The sequence below is a fragment of the Benincasa hispida genome, chromosome 9 (genome assembly GCF_009727055.1).
Source record: "Benincasa hispida cultivar B227 chromosome 9, ASM972705v1, whole genome shotgun sequence".
In the NCBI taxonomy this organism is placed as follows: Eukaryota; Viridiplantae; Streptophyta; class Magnoliopsida; order Cucurbitales; family Cucurbitaceae; genus Benincasa; species Benincasa hispida.
In genome coordinates, this window is record NC_052357.1 from 10,900,662 (window position 1) to 10,914,284 (window position 13,623).

At 34.8% G+C, this 13,623-nt stretch overlaps 1 long non-coding RNA gene across 1 annotated transcript; it reads right to left on the bottom strand.

Annotated features, from left to right (window-relative positions):
* Positions 1 to 588: 588 nt before the first annotated feature.
* Positions 589 to 2,707, bottom strand: LOC120086527. The gene is made up of 2 exons (XR_005484238.1): positions 2,603 to 2,707; positions 589 to 888 (listed from the first exon to the last, which is right to left on the bottom strand). It is a non-coding gene; the product is annotated as an uncharacterized LOC120086527 (long non-coding RNA).
* Between the last annotated feature and the right edge of the window lie 10,916 nt (positions 2,708 to 13,623).

A 13,623-nucleotide genomic window follows, 5' to 3' on the forward strand; every position in this document is an offset into this window, starting at 1 on the left:
ACACACCCTAATATTTTGAAACCGAAATCAAATAAAAATTAAACTAAAAACTTAAAGGTAAAAGTATAACATTTTTAAATATAAGAACTAAATAAATACTTATCCTAAACTTAGGACCAAAATGTTAGTTTTTCCCCAAATTTATAATCATGATCAAATAATAGTTCTAATTTATAAAGTTAGTAAACATTGTTGGACCAAAATGAACAAATCCAAGATACAATGACCAAAATATTATTTAATCATTTGAAATATTTTCATACCTAATGAGAGAGTGCCACGTCTCTCCTTCTGAACTGCATTATTCTTTATTCTCTCTCTTTAAAGAAAGAAGAGCTACAATGCATAAAAATCCAGAAATACAGAAATCAATTTCTCTCAAAATGCTGATTGATTCCACAGAGGCAGATAGATCAAGTTGCACATCTGGGGTAGATTGATCAATTTGAGAGGAAAACAATCCATCCGATTCTTGAATCAATATTGTTAAGAACAGATTAAAGAAGGAACAAAATTTTGGGAAAGTTCAATAAGGAACTTAGAAAGGAAGTACAAACAGGCTGATTCACATGCAAAAGGGCAGAAATATAGAGCAACAAAATAGATAATGAAAAGAAGTCAAGATTGCTCAATGATTTGGAAATTTTAAGCAAAAGGATAAACTTTCACGACCCACGAGGTAAAAGCTCTCCCTTTATACATGCCTAATATGCATAGTTCCAAAACCAAAAGGAACATATAAGACTTAAAAGCAAGAAAACAACTTGATTTTTCTTCCTACTTGGCAATTGGTATTGGTGATTCAATGCTTGACCATTAGTGTGTATGCGCCACACAGCAGATTCCGACACTGGACCCTTCAATGATGAACAAAGAAAAACATCAAATCTGCAGAATGCCCAGGAAAAATTAGTGTTCAGATTTGAAAGCAATGTTTGTAGTCTTTGTCCTATAAAGTATAAGCACCATCAGATCAAGCAGTTCCAAGTGGTGAGATCCATCAAAGAAAGGACAATAAAAGGAAAGTCATGTGCTTGTTAACAATATCAAATCAAAGATTTCTGAGGTCCTGGTCAATTTGAAATAAATTATTCAGCAAAATCCAAACATAACCCCACCGCCCTTTATCTTGATTGGCGAAAGTATAAAGGATAATCTATTCTTGGGTCCTCATTGTCACATTTATGAGTAATTTTACTTCATTTATAATCATTCAAAGGTCGGATGCAACGAAGTCTAGAAATCCTGGTTAGTAGAGCTATTTATCGACACCGTGGCATAGTTATTAGTTCTTCCGTCCAATTACTTGAAGCAAATAGACTGATCAAATTGGAACAATAAAAAAAGAAGAATGATTTAAAGCAAATAAAGAATAGAAATACAGGAAACCATGTCAAGGTTAGGCACAATAATAATGCATCAATAACAACAAAACTCAATGAGCTGGAAAGGCAGCCACACATAGTCTGATACTCAAAAGGAAGCTCTTATCTTATTGCAATTGATAAGAATAATAATTAGATCAATAGGCGTGGGTGGATGTGGGGGATAGTGCGGGGAAGTTGATAAAGATGGAGGATCCATCCACATATGGCTTAAATAATTCATATTATCACAAATGTAACTTATAATTTATAGCAAATCACTAATATAAGATCTCTTCCTCCCCAATGGGGACATCAGGGAAATAAATGGAACAGTATAGTGGCTACGAGGTTGGGCCACATATTGGATATGAGGAAAAGGTTTCAGTGCTTGTTGAAAACAGAGAAGAGAGACGCTGCACTCCATATCCAAAGAAGTCAGAGAGTGTGTATAGCTTATAATACAGTCTACTTTGTGTTAAATAAATCATCCATCCATCCATCTAAAAGCTTAAGCAGATGAGATATGACCATTTTAATTCTATCAATACTTCAACACTTCTCACTCACTTATGAGATTAAAAAATTGAAATAGACCCAATAAGTAAAAGTCAATATAAATTGGAGAGAAAATTACACTTCTGATTTCAAACACAAGAGCTCCTCCTATAATATCATGTCACCCATCAATCAAAAAGCTTAAGCGGATGAGTTCCGTTGCATTTACTTATGTCAATACTTCAAAATTTCGAACTTAAGCTAGCATAGTTTAATTTTGATTTTTACTGGGGAAAAAACTGTATCAATCAAAATGTTCTTGCTTATATATTCACGTTACTTTCGCTTTTTAAACAGCCACAAGATATGATCAAGAAAGAAGTCACGGTCTAAATTAACGGATAAAGAGTCATGAAGCTAATGATCATCATCTCTGCCAAACCAGCCAGAAGGTACGGCCCATTCCAATTCAATTAAAGCTTTTCAAAAATTTCTTCCCAACAACAAAACTCGATGCAGAACAATAATAAGCGAAAATTAGGACAAAAAATCTTCCAATTGATAGGAAAGCAATGCATTGCATCGATAACGTCTCAACCAAAACATTGACAAAAAAAAAAAAAAAAACATATAATTAAACACGAAAATACAAGATTCATACACATGAATCTACCTTCGCAGCCCATCGATTAAAGAAGAACACAGAGAGAAAGAGTAAAGAAGAAAGGGAGAGAAGGTACCAGTACAGTGGCGAAAGGGATCGATGAACAATGTGGCTATGGAGTGAAAGCAACAGCAGAATTCCAAGGAGAACGAAGCAAAAAACTTGGCCGCTACTGTTTTCTTCCCCATCCGAATGAACGGTTGTAGGCCAAACCGGGCCATCGGATCGTGGGCTTTGGTGAGGCCCACATAGAACCCATGGGTCCAATTTTGGATCCAAGCCAATTATCTTTCTAAACTTTTTTGGAAAAATGGTAAAGAAAAAAACTTTAGAATTGGATAAATATTCATCTTCAAAATAATTAGATAATCATAATAATAAAATAATTTTTATGCAATTAAATATATCATGTGAATATGTTTATAAATTTTTTACAGGAATTCATAGAAACTTTTTCTTCTTAATTGTTTTAAAACAAAAAAAAAAAAAAAAAAAAAAAAAAAAAAAAAAAAAAAAAAAAAGGATCAACCATAAATTTGTACTATGGGAAAAAAATAGTCCAAGTGCCTGCAAAAAAAAAAATTGGATTAAGCATCAGTGTGGTGTCTAGCCACACACATTTCGACACTCGAGTCAGTATTGGGTTTGTGAGTAATTTGATTGTATAAAATAGTAGGGTATTTTAGGCATACCTTTGACTAATGGCTTTGGCCACTTATATAAAATAGTAAAGTGTAACAGTCACTTGGGCTCATAATTGCCTCTCATAATTTTCTGGAATCACTGAGATAATTTGATCAGCGGTTACGTCATTATTACTACAACAGATGTTGAAGTGCATCGTCTATCCAAATTCTCAACGTCTCTGTTATAGCTTGTCTATTATGAATTTGGACGGCTTCAACCTCAATCCCTTTGAGGTCTCCCATGAGAATATAAGGTCATTTAAGCTCTCCCATGGATCCGCTGAGCTCTCTTAGACTCTCTTCATGGGTCCTTCATGCCTAGGCTTCTTTAAGCTCCACATGGCTAAGCTTCCTATGTTCATGCCCTTACAGGCTCCTCATGCTTAGACTTCTCCAAGCTCAGGTCCTTCTAAACTTGTCTAGACTCAAGGCGTCCTTGGCTCCTCATTCTTAAGCTCTCTATGCTTAGACCCTCATAGGCTCCTTATGGTTAAGCTTCTTTAGGCTCAGGCCCTCCCAAGCTCTTCAGAACTCTCTCTCTGAAGCTCACCTTTGAGCTCTCTCAAGTTCACTCTAGGCTCCCCTAAACTCTCTCTTAGGTTCACCTTGGAGCTCTCTCAGGCTCACTCTGAGCCATCTTTAGGCTCCCTTGAGCTTTCTCTTAGTCCCACCTTTGAGCTCTCTCAGGTTCACCCTCGAGCTCTCATACACTCACTCTAGGCTCCTCTAAGCTCACTCTTGAGCTCTCTCAGGCTCTTCATGGGCTTCGCTTAGCTTTTTAAGCTCATTTAAACTCTCTTAAGCTCACCTTAAGCTCCTCTGAACTCTCTCTTTGACTCATCTTTAAGCTCTCTCAGGCTCCCCTTGGGCCTCTCTAATCTCATTTTACGCTTTTGAGCTCTCTCTTAATGGGTCCTAGTAAGCAAGCTAAATCTACCTAAAACATTCTTCTTCTTTTTGCGTAGAAATCAACAATATACTAATAGTGTGAACTAATTTTAGAAATTATTAAAATTACAAATATTAAGGCTCTATTTGATAATAATTTTAGTCTTTGGTTTTTTAAAATGAAGTATACAAACACCACTTTTGTTTATTGGTTTATATGTTTTATTGTCTACATTTTATGAGTGTTTTCAAAATTAAAGTCAAATTTTGAAAACTAAAAAAATAGTTTTTAAAAACTTGTTTTTGTTTTTAGAGATTGACTAGGAATTCAAATGCTTGTATATGAAATATGAAAACCACCGGTAAGATTTTTTTTTAGAAGCAATCATTAGATTTTGTGAAAAACAAGCATTATTGTCAAAAACCAAAAAACCAAATTTACTACTTTTTTTAAAACATTGAATGAAAATGTGGTTTAATTAGATTATTGTCATTGTTTAATATTTATTATTTTGTATATTTTTTGGAATGCCTTAAATCCGTTAATTGGCATTGTGAATGATCGAATTGTATTTGTATTTATGTTATTTTCAATTTTTCCATAGTGGTTAGTGTGTTATGTAAACTCTCTAATTTCGGGGCCTCTAAATATGTAATTGAATATTTTTCTCTTTAATAATAAAGCACTCTCAACCTTTATTCGTGGACGTGTAACGACCCAACCTTTCTAACTTTTACTAAAGGGTCACTGCTTATGCATGCATAAATTCAAAAGCAAACCTTTGCGACTTAAGCATTAGAATCAAACTTCCTTTTTATAAAATAAAGAATTTCAACAAAATAATTGTTAAAAAACCTCAAAACCTTTGCTCGAGTTACCCTTAACACAATTTTGAATTAAAATAAAGAAATAATAAATAAATAAAGTAATCAAAGAATTCAAGCATTTGACTGTTAAATCTAAAAATGAAAGACATGGAAAAAAACATATGCAGAAGCGTTAGTCGGGTTCCTTAGGCATGGTCACAAATTCTTCTTGTCATTCACCGATCTGTCCTTTCTTTACTTGAAAAACATATGAAAGGAAATGGTGAGTATAAAATACTCAGTAAATAACCTCATTACCAGGGTCAGACTATGCATCTATGCCCAATAAATGCAACATACTAGTGAGACATACATACAATCAACTAATCCTGGATGACCATTTAAGGGTCGTTTGAATCACATATATTGTTTCATGAGTATAGATATTAAATATATTAGATTTAAATGTTTGGGATAATTAATATCTGTATTTAGATGTGCAAATAATTAATGTTTGGAGGTTAAATATTTGTGTTCAATTCAATAATTTGTATATAGAAACTAAAAGTAAATAATGACTTAATTAAATGTATAACATCAATTAAATTTAACATTAGTTAATTTACTCAATTAGATTTAACATTAACTAATTTATTCAGTTAAATTTAGCATTAATTAATTTATNTATTAAATAGTTAAGGTAGCATAAAATATTAATGATAAAGATATTAATTAAAATTTATTAAGTTTAAATAATATTTTTATATTAATAATTAATTAAAATTAATAGTAATGAATGCTTGACATTAATTTATTATTAACTAATTTATTCAATTAAATTTAACATTAATTAATTTATTATTATGTTAATTAATTATTTAATCAATAAAATAAAAAGTAAATAAATACTTTTTAATTAAACATAAGTAAATAATTTATAAAAATAAATAAATAAATAAATTAGAATATTGATAATTGACAATAATAATTTATATTTAATAGTTAAGGTAGCATAAAATATTAATGATAAAGATATTAATTGAAATTTATTAAGTTAAATAATATTTTTATATTTAATAATTAATTAAAATTAATAGTAATGAATGCTTGATATTAATTTATTAGTTAATTAAGCTATATTTTTACTGTTCATCTCTTAGACATAAAAATCTCACACTTTTGCTGGGTATTAAAAAACCCATGTCAGATGGTTTTTAAAGTTCCATGGATGTTAAATGTTTGTCTGAAATCTTAATGAAAACCCCGTGAAACAAACGAGGCTTTAGGGAATAACCAAGCCTAACATGCTTTTGTTACTGGGTATGTCCTAAAACTTGCAGTTTGTAAAATTAAACATATTCTATTTTCAATAAAGAAGTTCTTGAGGTTTATTCAATAAAACTGTTATTGAATATGTAAATTGCATTTATAAAAAACTAAGTCCAACAAACTAAGATCCATGGCTATTACATGAATACTTGGATTTTATGTGGAGACATAAGAGTGGATCAAGTTCGAGTAGATAGCCAAAACGGTCTATAGTATACGGATAAGGCTGCGTACCTTTCTGGAAACACTATCGGATGCGGTCCACTTCATATTTAGTACAAACGATGTGATCGTGAATCGTTCATGTGGAGACATACGAGTGGAGGCGTCCTATGCAAAGAGATTGTATAAGACCGGACCGAGAAATAAGTCACTCTTACTTTATAACACTGTTTACTGTTTAAGACTGACTATTTCAAAGTGATGACCTAAGTAACTTGACCTTAATCTTCAGCTAACTATGAACTTTTGTTTATTTGAGATTATCCTTAGATTTGCATTGGTGAAGGTTGGCTTAACAGCGCCGGCTTAATAGTCTCCTATTTCAGGGGTAAGATTGGGTAGATAGTTGGGGACTTAAGGTACAAGATGAAATTCACTCCTACATGTTCTTAGGGATAGTAGAGAGGTTATTCCCTTAACTACTGACTTTGGGTCTTGAACAAGGGGTCCCACCCTCTCATTAGCCTAAGAAGGACTCGGTTTGGTGATTGGATCACAAACTAATTGTTCATTAGAGAATCAATGGGACTTAAGGAGCAAGATGTAATCTCAGAGGTAAAATAGCTTTTGACTTAACCGTTATTATGAACAACCTGTGAAGGGTCGACTTACTGATGATGGTTATATCAAGTGGACAGAAATATATCTACAGTCAGGGGAGTGTAACTACTGAGCTTTAGTGGAGTGACTCAGTAGTTAACGAATGTTGGTTAATTAGGTTTAAGAGTTTAGCCGGTTAATCTCGGATCGTTAGAGTTCATGATTTGTAGGTCTATTAGGTTCCCCTACTAGCTCATAAATGGATTAAATCTTAGAATAGCGTGATGAGAGAATTTGAAACGTTCAAATTCAAATTAAGGGAACCAGTAATTATATACAAAATAATTATACGTTTAATTATCAAATTAAACGAAATCGGAGTATTGGAATATATTTAAATTTGATTTAAATATTATACATGAATATCGATTCATGTTTTGGAATTGATGTATTATTAATTTAATATTTGATATTAAATTAATTTAATTGTTTAATTAATTTATTCCATATTAATTATTTGAATTAAATTTCTTTAAAATTGCTTTTAAAGAAATTTTACATAAAATTAGTTGTTTAAATTAAATTTATTTAAAATTAGAATATATTTTATCATGGATCTGTGAAATTCATTAAAAGATAGAAAATGATTATAGTGGAAAAATCCTAATTCTCCCACTTTATGTTACCCTCAAGTTCCATTAATTGCATTTGTTTTGGTGCCATCTCCGAGAGTGTTTTGATTTCATGTAGATGCTGATCAAAAGGTGGATTTGGCTGAGAATTCAGTTTGATCAATTGAAAACTTGAAAAGAGAAAGGAGTTTTCTTGAGTTTAGCACCCAAAACACAAAATTCTTCCCAAAATTCCCTTAAATTATAGCTTATTTTGGATCCCACAATCCAATCTAAGATCCTAGATGATAGTAAAGAAGATCAAGTGGTGGTCTACAACTTGTTGGTGTAGAAATTCGAGCTAGAATTCAAGGATTGAAGAGTTCAACAAAGGTATGAATCTCATAAATCCTACTTATTTTTATTTTTTTATCTTGCATGTTTCTTTGCTAAAATTGATGGAATCAGAGTGCTTAAGATCCTGATTACTTCCACATATTGAATATCAACACTATTAGCTTCGAGTGGCATGAAGGCTCTAAAACATAGTAGGGGACCCATCGGCATCCTTTAACATAGTAGGAAATCCATCCGTTTTCCGTAACATAGTAGGAAACCCATCGACTTCCGGTAACATAGTAGGAAATTCGTCGGCTTCCAGTAACATAGTAGGAAATCGTCGACTTCCGATAATATAGTAGTGTTAGGAGAGTTAATTGACACTTCTCATCTAAAGATAAAACATGCTTTCAGTAAATTTTACAACATAAGTCATAGTACATGCCTACAGTTCCACACATATTCATATCAGTCGCATGCTAATATTGTCATGCTCATAAAACAGTTCTATTCATGTCATACTTCTCAGTAATTACCCAGTCAAAACAAATATGATCATACTATCTAAATTAGATTACTTACCTCACAAGCTCAAATAAACAACAGTTTAACCATATAAAAGTCCTTGAATCCAAAATCAATCCTAAAACATGAATCAAATTTGAAGTTAACAAAAGACTAAACCAACCACTAAATTATCCAAATAATTCCTAATTATTTAATGAAAATTTATCATTTTTCAAAAATAAGAAGGAACCAACCATTAGTTGGAGAATCCCACATTGGAGAATTTTGAAAAGGAAGTCTCCCTTTTATACTCCAACATTGGGCTATGGGCTTTCTCTCTTCACAAATTGCTCGTAAGTACAACTGCGCCAATTTACTGTTTTGCCCAATCTTTTTCGGGCCTAGAGAAGGTGTGGCGTCACATTGTTCAATTCTCGGAATCAGCCCTTAAGGGAGCAATTTATCTACTTACCCCTAAATCGGGGAAGAAGTCAATTCCGTCTTGTGTAGCTGAGTTCCTAGCTCCCTAATCAGACAAATTCCCAAAGTGGTAGGTTTGAGTCTGCGATCTGGCCACTCGCATCCATACAAATCAAAGGACTGCCCTTATAGGCAGGAGTTCCCAACTCACTCAGGATTAAGGTCATGTTACCTATGATCATCCTAGTGAAATGAAAGTCTATGTCATGAACGACATTATATAATGAGACTGGTCCGATCTTATACAAACTTTTTTGTATAGAGCATCCCCGCTCGCATGTCTAATACATGAATGGTCAGGGTCAGACCATCTGTAGTACATTACAACACTTGTAACATCTACAAAGCAAGCCACACTCACAATGTCAATAGGATAAGGTTTCCCTCCTTCATCCATCTACTACAGACCATTTAGGTTATCACTTAAAACACGATCCACTTGTATGTCATCACATACATGCTTAAGTTACAACGATAACCACGGATCTTAGTTTATTGGTTTGTGGTTAATGCAACAAAATATCTCATATATCAAAGACTATAGTGAAGAACATATTTTATATTATTACATCACATAATGTTTGTTCATATACATGTTTACAAACTACTTGACCCAACGAGATTTAGGGCATCAACCCCAATAATTTTCCACTTGTTCTAAAGCTAGTGGGGTATACAAGAAAAATACAAATACAAATCAATAAACTAGGGCATAAAGGCTTAGGACAACAATACTCCCACTTGCCCTAGTCCAGTCGCAGATGGTTTTGTAGACCCATGCTCTGAAGGTGACCCTCAAACATTATAGCCATGAGAGCCTTCGTAAATGGGTCAGCAACATTGTGCTTCGAAGCTATCTTTGTGACAATCACGTCTCCTCGATGCACAATCTCTCTGATAAGATGGTATTTTCACTTGATATGTTTGTCACGCTTGTGACTCCGAGGCTCTTTGGAATTCACCACAACACCACTATTATCACAGTAAAAGGTGATGGGCCTAGACATGTCTGGAACAACTTTCAAATTAGTCAGGAATTTTCTGAGCCAAACGGCCTCCTTAGCAGCTTCACAAGCCACTACATACTTAGTCTCCATAGTGGAGTCAGCAATGCACCCCTGCTTAGTGCTTTGCCACACTACAGCTCCTTCATTAAGAGTGACACTGATCCTGAAGTAGATTTCCGAGAATCCTTATCAATTTGGAAATCAGAGTTTGTGTATCCAGTAAGAATCAAATCCTTAGATCCATACACAAACATGTAGTCCCTCGTTCTTCGAAGGTACTTGAGGATGTTCTTGACGGCAGTCTAGTGACCCTGTCCTGCATTAGATTGATATCTACGGACTATCCCCACAGCGTAGCAATTGTCAAGTTCAGTACATAACATCACATACATCAGACTATCAACGACAGATGCATAGAGGACCCATCTCATTTTCTCAACCTCTTGAGGTGTCTTAGGATGTTGCTTTTGAGACAATGTAACTCCATGAAAAAAAGGCAAAAAGCCCCTCTTAGAGTTCTGCATCGAGTACTTGATCAATATCTTGTCAATGTACGATGCGTGAGACAGTGCTAGCACTTTGTTCTTTCGATCTCGAAAGATCTGAATGCCAAGAAAAATCTGAGCATCTCCTAAGTCTTTCATTTGGAATTGGGTTGGTAGCAGTTTTTAACTAAAATCAGTAAACCTACATCATTCCCAATGAATAAGATATCATCTACATATAACACTAGGAATACTACTGAACTGTTGATGATTTGAAAAGGAATGCTTTTGGATGCAATATTGTATATTTTTATCAATGCAATCCTGCATTGTTTTATAACTTAGCATTGTAATAACATGCATTCACCCCCAAATTTAAACAATGTTTGTCCTCAAGCATAAGCTAAAGATTTTCTTTAGAAAGTACCGCCTTCTCTTTCCTAGATTTCTCAAGGATGCCTTATTCAAATTCTATACACCAAAATTTCCTTAATTCTTATCCAGGCCTCTTCTTAAAATATTTCTAAAATTTAGGGACTGCAAGTTTAACCTTCAAAAAGACTTTACTAGATTCCAGGACATCGCATGATTTATTTCAAAAACTTTTTCAATAGGGTGTTAAATGATTTTTTTTTATCCTTACGTATTTTAGACATTATTTTTTCTCTGACCTTGCGCTGATCCAAGTGCCTCGCCTTCGTTTTGGCTTGCCCCCACGTGTGTCATGCGGACATCCAACTATGAGCAAGACGCTCTTTCTCAGACTAAATTCATGCCTATTTGGCAGCGGAGTTGCGATAATTTATTTATACATTGATCACGATTCCTACCTTTGTTTTGGCTTGCCCCCACGGGTGTCATGCGGACATCCAACTATGAGTAGGATCCGATCGCAACTTTATGCAATTTTTTTTCGTAAGGCTAAAAATAGCAAGGTCGAAAAATGAATACTGCACCCCCAAATTTAAAATGCAGCAATGTCCTCATTGCTTAAAAGATTGAAAGAAGTCATGCGATGTTCTTAGGAAGTTTCGTAAAGGGTCAGTTTGAAAGAAAACTAGCAGGCACTAACTTCTAGTATTTCATGAGGTGACTGTCCTAAAATTAAGTTGACTCTAGTGTGTACGAAAAGATAGAAGCATGCGTTTCTTCATTGAAATCATAATTGCAAAGAGAAATCATGTGGTGACTTACTAAATTGATCAATGTTAAATGATTGTGGCAACTAAAGAGGATGCGATGATAAAATTTTCAAAATTAAAATGCGATGCGATAGTGCAAAATTTGGAATAAAGTCAAGGAAAGATACAACCCCAAATTTGCGCTGTCGTCCACATTATTTGTTGACGCATCTTGCCTTGTGGCGATCTATTTTCTTTGGATTGTGGTGATGAAATAAAGTAGTTTCGTCTTCGTGTAGTGCCTCCGCAATCGTTCACCTCGATCGTTGCAAGAAAAACATTGAGAGGGTTAAATACAAAAATAAAGTTAACAAAATCGTTTATCATGATCGTTCAACATGATCGCATTATTATTATTATTATTATTTTAATTTTTTTAAAGATGTAAAGACAAAGATACGATAACAATTAAAATACAGGTGATAAAAGTTCATAAAGCATTGGTATAAAAAGGATATTTCAAAAGGAATGCGTCCCTGATGAGTTTGAGTTGCATAGTAACACAGGGACTACTTATTTCAGGCTGAACTTTTTACGTCCATAGCGAATTTTTCTTCTGTTCTCGGTCCTCTGGGATTTTGACTGCCTTAATCCGGAGCTTTTCCTTATTGACATTCATTACAATTTCCCCTTGTGTACATCAATTTGAGCGCGACCGGTCGAGAGGAATGGTCGTCCCAATATGATTGACGCATCTTCGTCCACTTTATAATCCAAAATGATGAAGTTTGCTGACAAAATGAATTTGTCAATTGAGATTGCGGCATCTTTCAACTCTCCCTCAAGATATATTCGGGATCTGTCTGCAAGCAGGAGAGTCTCCGTTGTGGGCATAAGTTTGCCTATATTCAATCGTTTGAAGATTGATAGCGACATTACGTTTATACTCGCCCTAAGATCGCATAGTGCTTGACCAGTGTAGACCCCTCCAATTGAACATGGTATCATGAAGATTCCTGGGTCTCACATTTTTGGTGGGATCATAGTATTTTGCGTTACTGCCTCCATGGCAATCTTATCTTCATCACTTTGTTTCTTTTTCAATCTTTGTGGGAATGATGGTAGCTGGACTTCTTCTATCTCATGTTCTAGAGGCTTAACGGTGGACGCAACTTCTGGGTTCATCTTCTCGGGCTCTTCTGAATCATATGTCAACGGGTCCTCTGTTGTTTTCGCATTCAAGTTGGTCGTGATGGGTTCCTCCCCTACTTCCACTATCATTTTTCCCTTAGCAAGGAGACTGCTAAGCATTGTTCCTTTCCTGTACCCCTAATGTTGCGAGGGAGCTCAGTTGAGCTCGGCAACGCTTTTTGCGGTCTGTTTTTGAGTTCGCCCGCAATCTGTCCTAGCTGAATTTCGAGATTTCGGATGGATGTTGCTTGATTTTGAAGAACTGATTCGTTCTTCTCAGTGTACTGCTTCAACAAGCTCTTTAAGGATGAAGATTGGGTGCTTGTGAACTGCAGGCTTGGTTATGCGTTGGACTGTTGGTTCGTGGGAAAAATCTAGGTGGCCCTTCTTTTTGCGCCACTGGTTGAAAGCTTTGTTGTTGATTTTTCCATGCGAAATTGGGGTGATTTCTCCACCCAGGGTTGTACGTGTCAGAATAAGGATTATTCTTTATGAAGCATACTGACTGTGGATTTCATGGGCATTCTTCCTTCGGATGTGCGTCTCTACAGATGACACAACTTGCGGTCGTTTGAGCAATTGCGTTGACATGCCCTTTTTTTGCTCCCATGCTATTAATTGCGATACCTTGTATCAAAATTATCATCGCAGTCATTTGGTTCTGAAGGGATGCGATGGCCCCATTGTTCGCGTCATTGTCTCTAATTCTTAATCTTTGATCGCTTTCTTTTCAGTCCTCGTGATTTTTTGAAATGCGATCAAGGATATTCTTGGCCTCGTCATATGTTTTATCCAGCAGACCTCCAACTGCTGCCACATTGGCAGCGGTCTGCGATGCAGGGGCTAATCCTTGGTAAAAAATCTCCATCTGTAAACAGTTTGGT